A 19,471-nucleotide genomic window follows, 5' to 3' on the forward strand; every position below is an offset into this window, starting at 1 on the left:
CGCTGCGTAATAAAGAAAAATAGTGTAGATTAGTTTGAGTTGTGTTTAGCTGAGCTGTGTCTTTAATCTGAAGTTCATTTTGTGGAGGAGCAGCAAGACTTTCAGTGTTACTCTCAGAGAAAGCCTCCCAAATGTCTGTTGTCTTAATAGTGGAATTATCTGGAAAATGAACCAGTTCTTATGAGCTGCTTTTCTGTATGAGCAGTCAAAGCATTTTATACAGCGTGCTTCATTCACACAAGCACTTCTTTTTCTAACAATGACACTATGATGGATGCATCGGAGAGCAAGTCGGGGTTCCACATCTTGCCCAAGGATACCGTGGCGTGCAGACTGGAGCAGCCAGGGATCAAACCTCCAACCTTCCAGTTAGTAATTCTACCTGCTGAGCTACAGTCTGTACTTCCTGAACAACACACCCTCCTTTTGTTTCTTTATTTCCAGTAGCAACCAGGACCATAATGAACCCTGACTCCAACAGACACTCAGGATCCACCTGCCCAGTAAGTCACCCGCTAACTGCAACTATCAGAGCCCTGACCTTCTGCAGAGACGAGTCACACTGAACACAGCAAGTGTCCCTGCTCTCAGATACAAAACCTGCCTTTAAAAGTTCAGAGTAATGAAATCAGCAGTTCTGGTTCTAGAATTTGTAGTCTCACACACATGTGCAGAGCACTTTTGTTGTTTTGGTTCACATCGGTTGATATTCTGCTGCAAACAACTAATGAGGACATTTTCTAAAAGCTTTGAGTGTCCATCAGGATCCTGTAGAAACAGCTTCTGGCTGCAGCTGCTGTGGAGCTCCACAGTAACCGGAAACACGTAACTTCAGTTAAATCGACTTTGACAGCGAAACTAAATTGCGTTTTTGTTACTATTGATGCTGCTGAGAAATAAAAATGGTTTTAAGTTTTTTTTAACACTCTGGGTTTGTTCAAAAAAATTCACCATCCCCTAAATTGTTCGTGGCCAAAAGTGACACTTGCTGTTTCGCTGATTCATTTATTTTTTTTACAGTACATCGTGTTGTGCGTTCTGATTGCTGTAGACCATTGTCAATCAATCTAGTCCAGTGTCTCCTGTACAGGAGCGGTCCCTAATAGGCCCACGGACCGGTCCGTGAGTCTTTTGGTACCGTTCCGCGAGAGTTGATCCTCCGGTGTGAAATCTATGGTTGTAGTTGTGTCTTATTTTGAAAGAACTATTTACGCGTTACCATAGCGACCAGAGAGCATTAAAAAGCAGAGAGGAGGATGTCACTGTCATTGTTGTTGGCGCACAGCTCAAGTCACGTTTATTATTATATTTACAAAACACCACAGTTTCTTTTTTTTATTCTTTTGTTGTATTTATCCGCGACACCTTAAAGGTCGTTCCCTGAAAATATCGTCTGACATTAAAGTGGTCTGTGGTGCAAAAAGGTTGGGGACTCCTGCTGTACAGTACAGAATGCGTTTAGCTTGTCGAATTTACATACATCTTCGATCGCTAGCAGTGTAACTCTGAAGTGCTGCACTGTGTGTTTGTACGTTTTCTCCCAAACAAACACAACAATGCCGACGAAACGTTTTGCACCCTCAAATGCACCTTTAGGTTTCATTCCATGATACTGGACTTATGTTTCTACGAAGGTTTGAACTCTAAGAGTGTTTAACATGATAGTGATTTATTGATTCTAACCCTAAATCTATCCAGTAATGTCTGCACATATTTTCAGTACTGATTTTAAAGTGTTTTAATCCTTCTGTCACTCAGGGAACCCAATAAGGATTCAAATACTTCAAAAGTCAACCAATGACATTGATGTGTAAGACTATTTAATAATTATTTATTGTTTATATTTCATTTATTCATTCATTCTTTGCACTGTGATTTAACCCATCTTTGTGTAAAGCAGGGGTGTCAAACTCCAGGCCTTGAGAGCCAGCGTCCTGAAGCTTTTAAATGTATCTCTGCTGCAACACACCTGAATAAAATTATTAGGTCATTAGCATGACTCTACCCTACTCAAGTAAATTTAAATAAATGTAAGTACATACCACCAGGTAGCTCCACTCGTACCCAGTGTAACGGGAAGTGAGAGGGTTAGGTTTTGGCGCTTTGAATGTTCAGTTGTGTGATGCAGCGATTAACGTTTGAGTAAAATATTGGGCTCCCTCGTGTCTTCCCTACATTCCTCCACAATGTCCGTTTTTGCAAAAATGTACTTCTAGAAGTACTTTTATTGCACGATGTTCATTCACTCATGAGCTGCTGCAACATGAATCAAATGGCTGAACTGCCACCTTGGCGTGCAGTCAAGTTCTACAGTCTGCTAATGATCTAATAATAAGTATTAATATTCCTCACTCACCTTACTAAATGTTTGTGAACACAGCCAGAAACATTTGCATCACAAACACAGACTAGTGTTTATTAGCAGAAGCTTTTGGGTGGTTGCTCTCAAACCTGTGTACAAGTTGAAGCATTAATGGTCCCTTCACTGATTTCCAGGTATCCAATGTCAGGGCTAACAGATGGATTCAGACGCAGGCAGCGTTCTGGCAAGCAAAGGGTTGACAATTTATTAACACAGAAGGGAAACCACAGTGATGTGTATATACAGTGCATGGGGCAGGGCTTCAGGGCTCCAGGGGAAGGAATCCACACTCGCTCCCCACTCGGCCCAAACTCCGCCACTCCTCTTCTTACGCACACTCGCTTCTCCACAGCCACTCTCGCTCCAATTTCCACTTATGTTGACACACACAGGGATCACAGGTCAGGGTCCGCCACCAGTTCCGGGGAGATCTAAACACAAAGAGTCCAATTAGATCAATACGCCACACAACACTGAGAGAGTTTGTCTTAGGAGAGCTGAGAGCACGAACATGGGAGGTTCAACGTTCCAGTGCCGAATACTCCGTGCCGCAGCGTTAAATAGGCAAGGGGGACGCCGCCTGATCAGCAACAGGTGTAGAAATCACCACAGATACGTGGGCCAAGGGTGAGAGCCCACAATGAGCTCCACCCAGGGAAGCAGGAGAGAAAACAAAACAAACCTGTGGCCAACATGAGCGAGCCGGAGAGGCACAGGGACCATGACAGCCAATACCAAGTGCACAAGTTCACCCCAGATGGTTCCTCTTCTCTGTAACTTGGAGGATGTGGAGTAGGCTGTATTTTAATCAAAGACATATCAATCAATCAATCAATCAATCAATCAATCAATCAATCAATCAATCAATCAATCAATAACCATGTCTAAAAACAACACAGGTTGACCAAAGTGCTGTACACAGTAAAAGAAAAAGTAAAAAGTAGAAACAAATACACACAATGAACAAAACAAAAAATAATCCCAAATTTCGTTTTTTTTCCTGAAGGGGTCAAACACTTTTATGCAAGAATGACAGCGAGGTGAAAAACCTTCACCCGCAAGAAAACTCCAGCTGTGACTCATAGTACGAACACACACCTCACAGTAACACACTTTGTTTAATGTGAACTTTTTGCCAAGCTAGCTAATCCTGACCAACACACCAGACACAGAAGATAAAGGAACGATGTTTTACTGTTAGAGACAGAAAGGTTAAAACATTTTGGCAGAGGGCTAAAAGGGGCTAAAATTACCCAAAAAGAAATTCCATTTGACCAAAAACACTTAATTTTTAAAACATTAAGTATATAGTTATGAATAATGAACAAATAATTAACAAACTGGGGTTTATAAATCGTGTAACACATCCTTATGGTAAGAAATTTTACCTTAATGCGTTACATGTGTTAGAAGTCAATGTATCTTTAACAATATACTCCTTATTTTATATCTCCTGATCCTTCACAGAGCTGCATGAACCTGCTGTTGATGTCAGAGAGTCAAACTCTGCTGAAGAGTGGGTTGTTTCCTGTTCAGCCACTGGTCGACCTGCTCCCACTGTAACACTCTCACAACAAGACCTCAGCTTCTCACAGTACAACACTGTCAGTGTGTCCAACACCAACGCTACATTCACTGTCACCACTACAGCTGTGCTCTCAGGTTCACGTAAACACAGCACACAGGTGGGATGTGCAGCACGAGTGCTCTCTGCTCCTCACAGAGAGGTGATGGAGACGATTCCTGAGGTCCAGCAGACGTCAGATTATCAGTGATGGTGAGAAACTGAGATGCAATAACAATGCATTGTGCTAGTATGCATTTTCTCTTTGATCAATAATTGATGTATTCATTTTGATCAGTGTCACATTTTTCCTGCTTTTTCAAGTTTCCTCCTGGATCATTGTATTAGCTGCAGTATTGGTGATGATGGTCTTTGTCAGTGTTGCTGCTCTGCAGTAGGCTACTCTTTAAAGAAAAAGACCAGATAACTTTCATTTTTCATTTCTTGTCATTTTTTTCTACACCAAAATCTATCCAATAATATCTGCATAACATTTTCTACTTGTGATTTAGTTATTAATTCTTTGCTTCAGGATTCAATCGGTCTTTGTCTAGTATTAAATTTTATGTTTCCCATTTAATCCCACTGGCTTTAAAGTGTTTCACCAGATTTTTACGAAGTATTTCCAGTCTTTTGTTGTCTCTGTCCCAAATGTTCTGAAATGTGTTGCATGTATTAAAAGAAGTTGGACCAAAAAATGTACTATGTACTTATAAACTTACATTTATGAAAGCTGAACAAACATTGATGTACTTGACTTTTGTAACAGTGAAAAGGCGATCTGTTTTTATTGATAAATATATATGTTTGCATTACTGTTATTTAGATTGCCATGTTAGAACGTAGCAAACAACATTGTTTGTTCCTCTATGGTTTCTTTATTTTTACAAATCTAAATGTTTTTTGTCAAAAGATTAATAATTTCATATTGAGGTCAGATGGTCAGCAGTTTTGATGTTTTTGCAGAGATTTTATTTTTTTGCAAAATAGCACAAGTAAACATTAAAAGTAGTTCCTAAATCAAGGCATTTATTATTAAGGCGGCCATTATTATGGCCCTGTGTGGAAAAAGTGATTGCCCCCTAAACCTAATAACTGGTTGGGCCACCCTGAGTAGAAACATCTGCAATAAAGCGTTTGGGATAACTGGCAATGAGTCCTTTACGAGGTGCTGGAAGAATTTCTGCCCACTCATCTTTGCAAAATTGTTGTAATTCAGCCACACTGGAGGGGTTTTGAGTATGAACCACCTTTCCAAGGTCACAGCACCTCAATCAGATTCACGTATGAACTTTGGCTAAGCCATTCCAAAGTCTTTATTTTGTTTTACTTAAGCTGCTTAGAGGTGGACTTGTTGGTGTGCTTTGGATCAAGTGCACTTCAGCTTGTGGTCGTGAACAGATGGCCAGACATTCTCCTTCAGGATCCCAGAAACTGGATTCTGTTCATCTTGACGTTGCATCTCCAGACTGAGAGATCTCAATTACTTTGTTTCTTATTTGCTTCTGAATTTCCTTGGATTGCGCCATGATGTGTAGTTTTTGAGGATCTTTTGGTCTACTCTACTTTGTCAGACAGGTCCTGTTTAAGTGATTGATTCAGCACAGGTTTGGCAGTAATCGGGCCTGGCTATGACTATGGAAAAATTGTATATTTTCTATTGATAAATGCAAATATTTTATGTCTGTTATGTGCATTGCCGTGTGGAGAATATAAGGAAAACAATTGTGTGGTTTACATTGTTTCTTCCTCTTAGATTTCTTGATTTTTTTTTTTAAATTGCAATAACTATGTTAATTTCAGTGCACTTTCACATTTCTTTAAATTCAAACTACAGTCCTGTGAATAACTAGAAACACTTCTAGCAGCACAAATGTGAGGTAATTGTTTTCTGCTTGACTTTATCAGTCTCTCATATTGTTGTGGAGGAATGTTGGCCCACTCTTCATTACAACGTTGCTTCAGTTCTTTGAGCTTTGTGGGCATTTATTTAAGCACAGCTCTCTGAATGTCCCAGGTTGAGGTCTGCACTTTGCTTTTCAGCTATTCTGCTGTAGATTTGCTGCTGTGTTTGGGATCATTGTTCGACTGCAAGATCTAAACTTTACCTATTAAACAGTTAACTCTGTATTTTACACTTTATGTGAATATTGTTGCAGATTTCAATTATTAATGTTTTTATAACTTTGTTCTTTCTTATATTTAATATTATACAATATTTATACTTCATGTCTCTGTCTTCTTTTGAACACTCCAGCACAGCATCACTATAACTTTGTCCTCACTGACAATAAAGCTGTTTTATATATTTCATTGCAAATGTTTCAAGCAATTTGTAGCTGTATCTTAAGATATTTTGTTAATAATATAGTATTTTATATTGTTTTTTCCCCATATTTGAGAAATATTTAACATGTAAAAGTCTGTTTATGTACAATTTGGTGATATTAGCCCTGATTATTGGAGGAACTTGTACATGAAGCAGATTTCTGAGACTTCAGATTTGAAGGTTGTTGTCATATAATCTAAATGATGGCAGATTAACGTTCCCTACCTCTGTCCTACAACCACAGGACTCCTTTGCATTCGACTGATAGAAATTTCAAGCTCAGTGTTAATGAAGATTTCAAAGGCCTTAGTGCAGGGGTAGGGAACGTCTAAAACCTGCAGGGACACCGGCCCACGAGGCCTGGAGTTCCCTACCGCTGCCTTAGTGTGAAAGGAATGAAGCTGTAGCGCCTCCCAGTGGTTGAAAAGAGGTACACAAGAGGTTTTTGCAACCTGCTGTTTAATGAAGGTAATCAGCTGGGACAAAGGTACATTATGAGAATAATATCTCTGACAAACCTCTACCTCAATTAAAAGATGCATTTTGATTTACATGAATGCATTTCATCTTCTCTGCAAAGGCTACACAACCTTCTTTGCCATTTGAGTGTGTCCAGTCCAGCTGAAACCAGCTCATTACTGATGGCATGAAAACCATCTGTGAGGTAACATTTTTACTGTCATTCATTCCTGTTGAAAACTTGTCACGTGTTTGCTTAGGTTCTTCTCAGTAATCCTCCCGTATCCTGTGTAAAAACTACCCGAGCTTAAAGTATACAGACTGCCGGGAGGGGCGAGACGGGAATTTTCATTGCATATATATATATATTAAAATACAGATAGCAGCAGCCACGAAAACATAGGCAAGAGAGAGCATAGCAGTGTCGTAGATGTAGCCAAATAAGACGGATAAATTAAGATGGAAAATCCCCAAAACAAAACCCAATCTTTAGTGTGGGAGCATTTCCATGTCATTCCCAAAGGTGTAATTATTTTCAGCGACTGCAAACTGAACACAAACTTTTCATAACTGAGTTTGTTTCTTCAGTTGTATTTTGGTAATGCTGTTGTACAGCAGGGAAGCAAACACAAGTGCTAACGCTAACAACATCCAATCAGGATTTATTGGTTAGATCAAAGCTAACATCTGCATTACATGTGAGCACTACACATGTTATTTAACATATATAACGTATAAGATTTTTACATCTTTCTCTTTCCCTCGAGAAGAACTGCTAAAACTGTAGAAATAACATTACAGAAAAGCAGGACATGCTCAAGCAAAACATTATAGAAAGTCTGTCACGGTTCTGGGTCAGTTTGACCCAGTATTTTGAGTTGTCATGTTTTTGCAGGTTTAGTTTAGTTCCATGTGTCATTTTCTGTCTCTCTCTCTATGTCGAGTCTGCGTCTTAGTGTGATGGTTTCTTGTTCCTGTTTTATTGTGAAGGTCTGCGTCTCATGTGAGTGTGTTCAGTTTTACCTCTGTCTCGTCTTGTTGATTATTCCCAGCTGTGTCCACCACCTGTGTGTAATTCCCCTGTGTTTCTCTGTGTATTTAAGTCGTGTCCTCTGTCATTGTAGTTGCTGGTCCGTCTGTGTGTCCACCATGTCTCACCCGTGTGTTGTCCCTGCTGTCCATCTCCTCTGCTCGTTCTTGTCCAGGTTTGTGCTCTGTAGTTTAGTTGTTTCCAGTCTAGTTTACTTCGTGCTCCATTTGCTGTTTGTCCATATTTATTTTTGTGTTCAATAAACCACCTTCACTTCTCCACTACTGCCTGCGATTGGATCCTCATTTATTATTTTCACACGGCTCTCCTCACCCGCCGTGACAGTACGGACCAGCCAGATATGGATCCAGCGGCAGTCACCCCACCTAGGGAGCTTCAGGAGGCCGTTATCGACTCTGCTTCTAAATTGATTTACCAGCTGTTAGAGCATGAGGGAGAAGTGTCTCTTTACACTGTGGAAGCCAGCCTACAACACCTTATTTCCAGTTACCCCTGGTTATTGGACTCACTGCGTCCGCTCGTACAGAATTTTGTTCTTCACGAGCTTCACCTACACCCCCCCGCCGCTACCGCTCGCCTGCTCATGCAGTGATATCATCAGTGACAAGTCAGGTGATAGAGGCTAATGCAAAATGGTGTTTCAGTGAGGCAGAATTTATTATGACAATACATTTTTTTTAAATACTCAGTATGAATTAAACAGGTTAAAGGTCAATGCTCTGTTGTAATATAAAGACAAAATGATTGACAGCAGCCCAGCAATATCAGTAAAACACAAATTAGCCACATGGTGCAATGTAAGGAGCTCTGTGATTGGTTAGGAAAGGACAGACTGGCCACCTCGATTTTTCTTCACTGCACATTGATCCATAGCTTTGCTCTGTAAAGGCTAACAAAGTGCTTTTGCTTTACAAAGACATTCAGCGTCGGTATTCACTCTTTTAAAATGCCACTGAACACTGGAGTGAAATGGAGCCCTGATCCTCAGAGTTTTATTGTTGCTAACATTTCTTATAGATAGCACAGATAGTGCCCCACTGCAGTAATCACTCATGTCTAGATATTCCTGTTAAAAAGGAGTTTTTCCTCCCCACTGTAACATGGCAAACATAGCAAACGGATAATCCAGCTGAAGCTTCAGACAGCCGTCAGACAGTGAAACACTGCCATCTGCTGGACGCGAGTAACACAGACGCTGAAGGAAAAGCACGCACACTTGGAAGACTTGACCATTTGCACAAAATGAATGGCTGACACTGGACAGATGAGAGAATGTGGATGGTCACACCCTCGTGCATTAAAGAGGGCTTTCAGTTCATTGAAAACACAAAACCAAACACACAAAAGACACAATGAGACAGCTGATCAGTTTGCTTCACTAAATCATCGACACAAGCCGTGTTGTAGAGGGTACTGCAGCCGTGGCAGGTTATCATCTTAATGTGGCCCTGACACTCCATCGTACGCCACAAAGCTGTGAATAAATGAAAAGCAAAGAGGCATCATCACTAACATAATAACTGTAGAAGTTATCCCGCTGCATTACATTTATCAGGATATCGTAATAAATGTTCATATGTTGCTTTGACCCATCATTGTTGTCATTAATATCGGTACGTGACACTGGACACTTCCTGTCATTCATATGTCCTGACTTTGTGATCAGTGTAGCAGCTTGAAAATAACTGCTTGGTTAACAGCAGGTGTACAGGCAGGTGCTCTGATCAAATAACATGTTTGGCTAAAGAAACAGAAAATAAAAACATGTAAATAGGAACACCCACATCTCTACTTCTTCTTCTATTTTCCATTTCACACTTACAAAAAAGTTCTCCTGCGTAGGTGTTGAGACAAATATATGTCAATTTAATACTTCAGACAGGCCCCAGAGCAGGTCTGAACAATTAGTCCACTTAAAATCAAAACTGCAATTTGAAACCATGCAATTAGCAATTTTGCAAAGAAAACTTGGCTAGGCTAAGCTAAGCTAACTGTTAGACAAAGTAGAGGAGTTGGAAGAGTAAGGGATTCTGGTTAACTCCAGTTCAACTTAACATTAAATTAAACTGACAAATATCATGTTTATATTCATATCTTAGTCTTTTGATGAGCTCTATCTTATAAATCTATTAGACTCAGACGAGGTCGGCACAGGGACAGGCCTCGGGGGTCCAGGCCCACCCGGTGAAGTCCTTCTTCCCCAACATCTTCTGATGTACTTCATTTATACATTTTGGTAATGAAGTACTTAAACTACCACCTCACTGATTAGTTATTGCAGTGTGAGTTCAGTTCAATTAATCAGGTCACAGTAGTTTAGCACTTCTACAGCAATCATGCAACCAGCATGACTGAGGAGGACACTGGGTGGACGGGCTTTGCAGGTCAGACTTTGAAACTATCTTTTATTGTCATTACGCCAAAAGCAGTGAAATTATATGCTGTCCCATTCAGTGCAAATAAAGAATCTGTGTTTACTGACAGGACAAAGCACTGAACATGATTTCATCTGTTAACCTGGACAAATTCCAAAACAATTCCTTATTATTTCTTTTTCTTAAGTAAAACCAGTAAAAGCTTCTACTTCAAAAATATGGACTTAACACTGAGATCCTGATATTTTAGACCAGTTGAATTTAGATGATCTTTTTTAGTTCGTTCAGTTTGCTGGTTCTAACGACGACGGTCTTCATCAGTTTTAATGTCACTGTGACTCATATCTCTGCATGGCTGTTTTGTTCTGAGTGCACTGTGACAATGAAGTTAAGATCCGGTGATCAGCACAGCAGCCTGGGAGTGACTGCTTGGTTAACGACAAGGTTTACAAGACCTGATCAAATGTCACACTGGAAATATTTTGCAAGTGAAACAGCAAATGAAAAAATGTAAATATGTTAACTGGACCACCTACATTGTTTCGAGAGCAGGGGTGAACTAAAGAGTGCGACCCATCACTTCAGTGTCAGCATATAATTTCTATTTAACACTCAAAAAAATCTGTTGTACAAGTATTAAAAATATATTCACAAATGAAATTGACATGCCTGAGATGAAAACATTACTCATACAAGTTGTCAGGTAAAGTCTATAGCACTGTTACATCTAAATATGGACACTGAGCTGGGACGATGTCACAGATCTGAGCCTCTGCACCTTCACTATACGTTTGTGTATGTCAGGCCTGTCCTGTATCTCTCCACCACCTGATCCAACACACCACCAAATCCTGATCAGCTGATCATCTCTGCTCCTCTAATCACCTGAATATCCAAGTATCCGAAAGTGTCCATCGATCTGACAATACAATTGTAAAACCGATCACTGACCTGTGCCCTAATGTGTTCTGTGCACTTGTGAACACACTTCCTTATGGAGTACGTTTATTAAGGACACTCTTTCATTAGCACACAGGTTCAATAACACAACAAATAACCTCCAATAAACCTTTTAATAAACTGTCATTGGAGGCTGATGTGTTCTCTCTTGGCTTGTTTTCTTGTTGTGTGCCACACAGAAAATAAATGCATGGTGTCTTAACTCACTGATACGGGGATATCAATGAGCACAGAGTCCAGCCAACGATGGCACAAAGTCAAACCTCCTTCAAGGAAACTGGAGAGTCCAACACTGGCATTGAGGCTACCCCAACAATATCAATATGGTGTAACTTCCTGCTCTAACTCAGGCTCCTTCCCCACAAGAAAGATGATATTTTATGTACTCGAAGTCAGACCTGGAATCTGCGGGTCAGACTTCCTGGGCCCCCGACCCCTGACCTCTGAGATTTTCATGTCTTGTATTTTATAATATTTATCTTTTGTTCTCCTGCCAAAATTGTAAACACTGTCATCATGCCATATTGCACTGTTGTTCGATCAGCTTCATTAAATATACTTTTATATATACTTTTATCCTTTGTTTTGTTATACATCCATGTAAATCCTCATATGAAATTATTACAACCAACTGGTAGTAAAACAAAAATAAAAAGATTGTTCAACATTTTAACTGCAAATGGTCAAAACATTCACTTTATTTGCCAAAAATTATACTTAAAAAGGGGAAAAAAGAAGTGTTAATAGTTTATTTGAAAGGTCAAAATATACCAACACATCTTTTTATTTTAAATCTATTTGTTTGTGCATTAATTTTTTTTCTAAAGCCAGATGTGGAAAAACAGGCTGCATCTACATGCAGGTTCTTGTGGTCAGTGGTCATCATATTTGCATTATCTTTCTGAGTCACAAGCAGGGAAGTGTTAAAGTTTCCTAGAAGTGGTGGGCCAGTGATGTAGGTGTGGATGCAAAGGATTATTTGAGGTGGTGCTGATCAGAAGTATAAAAATCAAAGTGTCCAGATCCAAACACACTTTGTTCCTCTGTGACAGAAGTGAACTAGAACTCACAGCAGCATCTGAACTGCAGAAGAGATCTCTGCTCATCTCCGCCTGCATTCCTCTTTTGCTAAGAACTTATTATGTATCATTTAAAATGATTTTCCTTTTAAAGCTGGGCAGCAGGCTCACGTTGAACATCTCCATAAACTGTCATAATTCTGCTGCTACACTAAACACTGCATTCGGTGAGCACACTAAACTTACGTAAGCTGTATATTTGCACGGTGAGAGACCTGTTTTTGCTGATTTGTGTTCAAATACAACAAGATCTTATTTAAACTGACTGTCAGATGTTGCCTATCCAGTTATGTAATGAACCCACTATATACATGAACCACAGACCCTTCACCACATCTTCATCACCTGCTGTTCCAGACAACCAACTTATACCTGAACCACTGCAGGTTAATCATCATCATTAGTAAAGGAAAAAAAGGTGAGTGTCTTATTATTTTTATTTTGCAGTGTGTCATTGTTACTACAGAGCACACTGAAACATGTGACAGGAAAGAATAACTGAGTGCAGAAAGGCTTTTATATTAAATAGGATTTAAACTTTGTTCTTAATGAACCGGATCTATTATGACCTGGACTTTTATCTATAAAATGGGCTTGTGAAACCCAGAGGAAAACTCTCTCAATATATCTGTAGATATAAATATATATTTATCCAAATCACATCAAGTAAAAAAGGCAAAATGACAAAATTAAAAAAAAGAATAACAAAAAGTATAAATGAAAACACAAAATTTTAAGGCAAAAACAAATATCTTGATGTCTTAATACGATGAATATAAAATATAAAGTAATACAACAAGGTTAAATATCTAAACATTTAAACTACTTCAGCTTTTCAAAGCTTCTTTTTCCAGTTGAAAATGACATCATCACGCCTGAATCTGCTTCCAGGAGCCGTCCAGATCAGGCTTGTTCAGGATATTTAGAAATCGTCCTAACAGTTGAAAAATAAAAAATAAACAGAGAACAAAGTAATATATATGATTAGAAATAAATAAAAAAGAAAACTATAAATAAAACGACTTCTTTCATTTAAAGAAAAAGGTCTATCAGTCCTCTTGTCGTGTGTGTTTGCAGCTCACAAAGACGACTTACTGAGCTTCAGGATCCAAAAGGATGTATCTGCCAAATTCTTAATGTGGAAAAATGTCCATGTGTTTTCTTCTCCAGGAGACGATGAAGACACTGTTTGTCTGCATGATGCTCGTGCTGCTCTTTGCTTCCGGATTTTCCAAAGTGAACAATTTTCAACCAAGCGAGCACCGACCTGAAGAAACACCTTATGAAAAGTTTAGAAGACAGCATGTAGATGCTAAGATGACTGAAAAGCTGTGTAACACAGAAATATCAAATAGGAATATCTACAAACTTGACAACAGTTGTAAGGAAACCAACACATTCATCCTCAGCATTCCAGCAAAGGTCAAATCCATTTGTAGAGGTGATGGGAGGTACGATGAAAATAGCGGCATGACGTATAGTACCGCAACGTTTCGCATAATTAAATGTAAGCTAAAGCATCAGGGAGCCAGGAAACCCAGCTGCCAGTATGAAGGCAGGCTTCTCACCAACAGGATCATTGTCGTGAAATGTGAAGGGAAGTTACCTGTGCACTTCGATCGGGACCTTCTACCCTCTGAGAGCAACGATGGCGAGCAACTATGAGGAAAGAGTGGTGTGGAGGGGGGGCGTGGTCTGCGATGCTGCTGCAGGTCAGATGGATGTACCTGCGCTGCATTTGCTATCACGCCTCGCCAACTTAAAAGGCTTTGCGCTGTCTGAGTTGTTGGTGTTGTGGATGTGTTGGCTGGCAGTCCACAGACAGACTGATTTACACAACTGTGGAAAAAATTAAATTAATAAATAAATTGGAAAACATAGATGTGTCATTATTTCATATAGATTTCAAATAACATACCATTTGATGTCAACATGTTTTAGTTGCATTTGCAGTGCTCGTGCTGTTATATTCTTATGATTCTGTTCATTTTATGAGTGTATCCTTCAGCCTTGCTTCACATATTTACTGCTGCTTGATCAGCTTTAGTCCTGCTAGCATCAGCACAGGTAGAAACAGATCACACATCAGAGAATCGGCCGTGCATCTAAATGCAAATGGAAACTAAAAATGAAAACATAGATAACTGAGCTGAACTTCATAGATCTGAAAGTTGACCGATGCATACATAGTGCTAAAAATCAGGTATCGGGAAAACACATTATTTTATATTATGCTGATGTCAGGGCTCTGAGTGCGGGCAGGTGGAAATGTGGATCCAAATGCAGGACTCCGAGACGAAATGTAACTAAAACCACAGCTTTTATTGCTGGCATGAAACAAAAACAGAAACCAAACCATGAAACCAAGCAGGAACACACAGGCAGGGTCTGAGGGTACGACGCGACACCAAGCGTGGGAAAACACAGGGCTTAAATACACAGGGTAGTAATGAGGGAATGGGCCACAGAAGGGAGACACAGCTGGGGGAGCTGAACTTCATAGATCTGAAAGTTGACCAATGCATACATAGTGGCAACACATTATTTTATATTATGCTGAAGTCAGTTTTTATCCAATTTTATAACTATATCATATAATAAAGTCTGTTTTGAAGTTTACTATGGTAACAATTAATCTTTTTAGGCTTTTCAGAAACACTGTAACTTCATAGGTATGAACCAACAAACCATTTTTCATCATGACAATAAAAAATAAATCTAAAGGAGATAAACATCACAACTGTTCAACCAAGCATTAAGTCCATTTTGAAACAAAGAACGATGTACACTCAGCCAATCACATGGCAGCAACTCAATGCAGTGTAAAAGGTGAGATGTAAAATAAAACAATTAAAAATATTAATTAATCTTAATCAATCTTAAAATATGAAGCAATCTTCTAACTCCCCTTTACATACAAAGCTGTGGCCAACCTTACAAACCATTTTGAATTTTTTCCAGCCGAGGCGTTCAAAATAACCAAACTGCTAATAGTCACGGTTTAATTTGGGCAGCTGCCTGCCTAATATAATGTAAAATCATCACAATATTTTACACAAAGAGAGTAAATGTATCCTTGTACTCAGCTAAGACAGCTGGGCTGCTGTGGCTTGTGTTTATGTTCAGAGTGACATCTGATTTAAAAGCAGACTGTCATGGTTGCGGCTGTGTGCAGGCAGGATGAGGACCCAAACGCAAGCTCACGGAGGCAGGAATGAACTCAAAACACAGCTTTATTGCTGGAGAGAGAAACCATACAACCTAAACGAGGAAACTATAACGTAATACACAGAGAAACACACGGCCATGAATGAGGGAGAACGCGACACAGAACTGAGGGAGACGCAGACATAAATACACAGAGGGTTAACGAGGGAAGTGGGAACACACGGGGAACACAGGTGACACTGATAATCATAACAAGACACGGCAGGAGTGAACGCAACACTGACGGGAGACTGTCAAAGTAAAACAGGAAGTACACGGAGGTTCAGAGAGGAGGAGAGACAGCACGGGGAGAGCACGGACATAACGGGCTGGGAAAACATGGAATAAAACACGAGGGGAAACGAGGGCTCACAGATACACAGAGGGGCACACAGGAGGTAATCAAATAAGGAACATCTTAACAGAAACCATGGCATAAATAAAGAACAACACACAAAACATATGAAAACTAAGAATGCTGGGCCAACATGGCCCAGGATCATGACAGACAGCAAAAGACACTGAGCAGCATATCAGTCAGCATGGGAAAAATGCCATAGATTTAAGGAACCAGGCTAAAATAATTGGTTTCTAGTGGGTTCTATTGTAAGTGCTCTATATTTCAGCATGACATACTGTATGCATCCTACACTGAGAACCCTTGAAGCTGATCATCAGGGTATGCTGTGTACTTCTTACACAGAAGATAAAATAACATGCAAAGATTTTAGATGGTTGTGGTTGGTCCTTACACACAGATGTAAGGTCAAAAAAAAAATCACCCACAATGGATCGTTCACAGACGCTGGTCCAGTGGAACCCACTTCCACAAAGGCTGCACCTGCTCTGGCAGAACAGGAAGCATCAACTACAGAGTAGCTATTTTCATAATTAAGACATCAACTATAGGTGTTCCCAAAATGTGCCATGTTGTCTGCACACCTGACAGCTCAATAAGTCCTGTGTTGATTACAGATGGTGGTTGTTTCCAGAAACAGCACTTGCATAAAACAAGTACAGAGCACTTTATGAGCCAACCTGCTTCTTTAATGAGCATTTAGGTTGTTTGTATTCAGTGTTCACAGATAATATGCTCATTAAAAGGGGGGATCCACTATGTCCTTCTTCACAATCCTGTCTGCCAACTTTAAGAAGAAATCAGAGTGACGCAGAAGCTTTAAAACAGTGTTCAGAATAATCAGTGATGCTTTTATCTGAACTGATGACAGATAAAGATGAACGTGAGTGTGGCAGAAGAGTCAGTTCTCCCTCTTTCTTGGAAGTATACAAAAGTCTGTTGTTTCTAAAAAGTTCATAAACAAACAACAAGTTCTTACAGAATGAGACGTGAAGCCTGGAGACGAGCAGTTCAGACACGCTGTTATTAAATTCTACCTGAGCAGGTTATAGTTCACCTCAGTTACGGAAGAACAAATAACACTTGGCTCTGGGAGCTTCAGTTTTTATACACTGTCGTAGCACCACCCTAAGCCATCATTTGCATCAACACCTACATCACTAGCCCAGCAGTTCTAAGAAACTTCTCTGTTTGTGGTTCAGAACCTAATGTGACACCAATGAGCACAACAGCATGCAGCTGCAGGTTGTTGTTCATACCTGGCTTTACAATAAAGAGCCATGTTTGCAGGCAGCTGTTTGAAGTTTTGTGTAAAATATCATTTTTATAGAAATAAACCAAATGTGTCTAAATATATTAAGTAAACAATCAGAATAAGAACATTTTGAAATAAAATCCAAAAACTGCATCTGGCTTAGTTTTTGTTGAATAAATAATGACTCTGTGTAATATGTCATGTGTTGTATATGTAAGTTGTATTTGTACAATGAAGCCAGGCTTTCTTTGTGTTAGCTGCCTGACAGAACCTAAAACTCTAGTCAGAGATTGCAGGTGTCACAACAGACATGATCAGCTTTCTCTGTCGATCCTATCTTTCTGTTTCACACTCTGTGCACTCATAGAAAAAAATCTTTAAAAAAAACAATCACATGACTCTTCTTCCACACAACATGATCCCTGAGTGCCGCCTGCTCCAACCAGACATGTTCTCACAGCGACGATGGTGATAATTAAAATCTACAAAGAACGTGATAAACATTATTAAAATGCAGCACTGTTAAAGCAACGTGATTAATGCTGCATTAAAATGAGCCTTTAGCACATCGAGATGATTCAACAGTTTCATTTGACTTCATTGTTTCTAAGGCAGATGCTACACCAGTGAAGGTGCACTTAGTTTTCACACACTGCTTCTGCATTGTGTCTTAGTTTTAGTGGATTAAATAATGACACAGTGTTTGTTTGTTTTTCTTTAGTAACAAATGACCTCAGACCAGCTTATAATATTTTATAAACAAATAAGCATAAATGCATAAACTCAGCCTGGAATCACATGGGATAAACATGGGATGTGCATTTTTTTATTTGTTTTGTGTTACTGAGTCTTGCAAGAATGCCAACCTTACCAGCAGCAGCTTGGTTTTTTTGTTTGTTGTTTTTTTAATTGAATGAGTGCTGAAAGTTGAGCAACAGCTGTGACAGCGAGAGAAGATGGAGCCAATCAGAAACAACTGTGAAAATGTACAATATGCAAGCTAAGAAAGCAAAGTGTAGCAATGTTGCCATCATTTTTGTTATTGTGGGATTTTTTTCAACATTCACTGAAAATCACTTCTCTCATATTTCCTCTTTATTATTTTCATCACTGTTTAAGAAACGTAACAAAGTCTTATAAAGCATCTAAACCAGCATCATGAAGTGATGTTTAAAGATGGCAGCAAGCTCACAGCATCTCTCAACTCAAGAGCAACATTCAAAGTGCACAGGCTGAAGGAAAGTATTGATTTTATCACATGCAATTACAATACGCCTTTTCATCTGTATCTGGATGTACAATGGGTATCGTTGTTTGTCCCAGCAGTTTACAATACAGAATGTGCACGTCTGTGGGGCTTTTATAAAGATTTCTATTTGCATTGATACAATTGCTTGGATCACAAATTGTTCTAACTTGATTAAAGCCACCAATGATAAAGGTATTCTTGCGCTTACAGTTACCATTATTATCTCTGTTTGCTATCAGATCATCACATCCCCCTTGTGGGATCATGTTGATGATCTGCTGGTTTTCTGAACACGTCCGTTAGTCATGCAGAGCACAGTGCCAGAGAGCGCCACCAGCAGGAACATGGAAGTCTTCATTGTATTTCTATATCGAAAAAGTAAACAGAGTGAATATATAAATCAGTATTATTTCATTTCATTTATTAACTTGTTTATTTTTGTTTCCTAAATGTTAATCGTGCTTAACTATTAAAGTAAAAATACAGATAGATAGGAAACTCTCTGAAAAGTCAAACTGTTTTCAGTGAGTTTATATATTTGCCAGAGGAAAGGTCAGAATCTGCATATCTGACCACTTTGAATCAATTTATATCTAAACAGAAATCAGTAAAAGTTCAAATCAGTTTATCAATATCCTCACTTATGAGGATATTGATATCCGTATAACTGGAGTTATTATAGATTTTCATACATGACATTTGTGAAAAAGGCGAGGGTGTCAGGGTCCCTGTGTCTACCCGGTCGCCTCAGTGTGGCTACATGTGTTTTTTTGTTTTGATTTTGTCCCCGCTCTCTCCCTCCCTCCTTCTCTCACTGCCTGGGCGGAGCTCATCTGTGGGCTCCTGCCCTTGGCCCACGCACCTGGTGACACCTGTGGCTCATCACCCAACAGTGTTCCAGTCCCCTTATAAGATGGCAGCCCTGTATTTCTCGTCGCTGGACCGTTGCCGACTCTCGTCAGTGTTAACCCCAGCTCAGTTCGTTCTCGTGTTTCCCTAGCGATCTTCTTACAGTAACCTTTTGCATCTCTGTGAATAGATTTCCCTGGACCTGCCCCTGTGTTACCTGAGCGATCAAGTGTGTGAGGATTGGAGCGAGCTTTTGTGTTTCTTGTGGAGTGTGAAGAGGAGCGTGGAGCGTGGATGGAGTGAGGACTTTGGAGCGTGTGTGGACTGCAAGTGTCTTTCCCCCCTCCTGTTCGTGTGTGGATTCCCGGAACCCG

At 39.7% G+C, this 19,471-nt stretch overlaps 1 protein-coding gene and 2 long non-coding RNA genes across 4 annotated transcripts in view; 1 reads left to right on the plus strand and 2 right to left on the minus strand.

Annotated features, from left to right (window-relative positions):
• LOC309700493 (uncharacterized protein) overlaps positions 1 to 19,471 on the minus strand; it is a 2,098,293-nt gene that overhangs the window by 1,931,915 nt on the left and 146,907 nt on the right. The gene's annotated exons all lie outside the window — the stretch shown is intronic.
• LOC309701481 lies at positions 261 to 5,072 on the plus strand. The gene is made up of 3 exons (XR_014275007.1): positions 261 to 368; positions 445 to 503; positions 1,759 to 5,072. It is a non-coding gene; the product is annotated as an uncharacterized lncRNA (long non-coding RNA).
• Positions 1,512 to 18,756, minus strand: LOC309701442. 2 transcript variants are annotated; one of them, XR_014274990.1, is made up of 6 exons: positions 14,098 to 18,756; positions 13,786 to 14,018; positions 13,275 to 13,458; positions 7,873 to 9,239; positions 2,874 to 3,159; positions 1,512 to 2,793 (listed from the first exon to the last, which is right to left on the minus strand). It is a non-coding gene; the product is annotated as an uncharacterized lncRNA (long non-coding RNA). The 2 variants fall into 2 exon arrangements; XR_014274991.1 differs by lacking the exons at positions 1,512 to 2,793; positions 2,874 to 3,159; positions 7,873 to 9,239 and adding an exon at positions 12,232 to 13,113.

This window comes from Aulonocara stuartgranti (assembly GCF_965226115.1).
Source record: "Aulonocara stuartgranti genome assembly, chromosome: 3".
NCBI lineage: Eukaryota > Metazoa > Chordata > Actinopteri > Cichliformes > Cichlidae > Aulonocara > Aulonocara stuartgranti.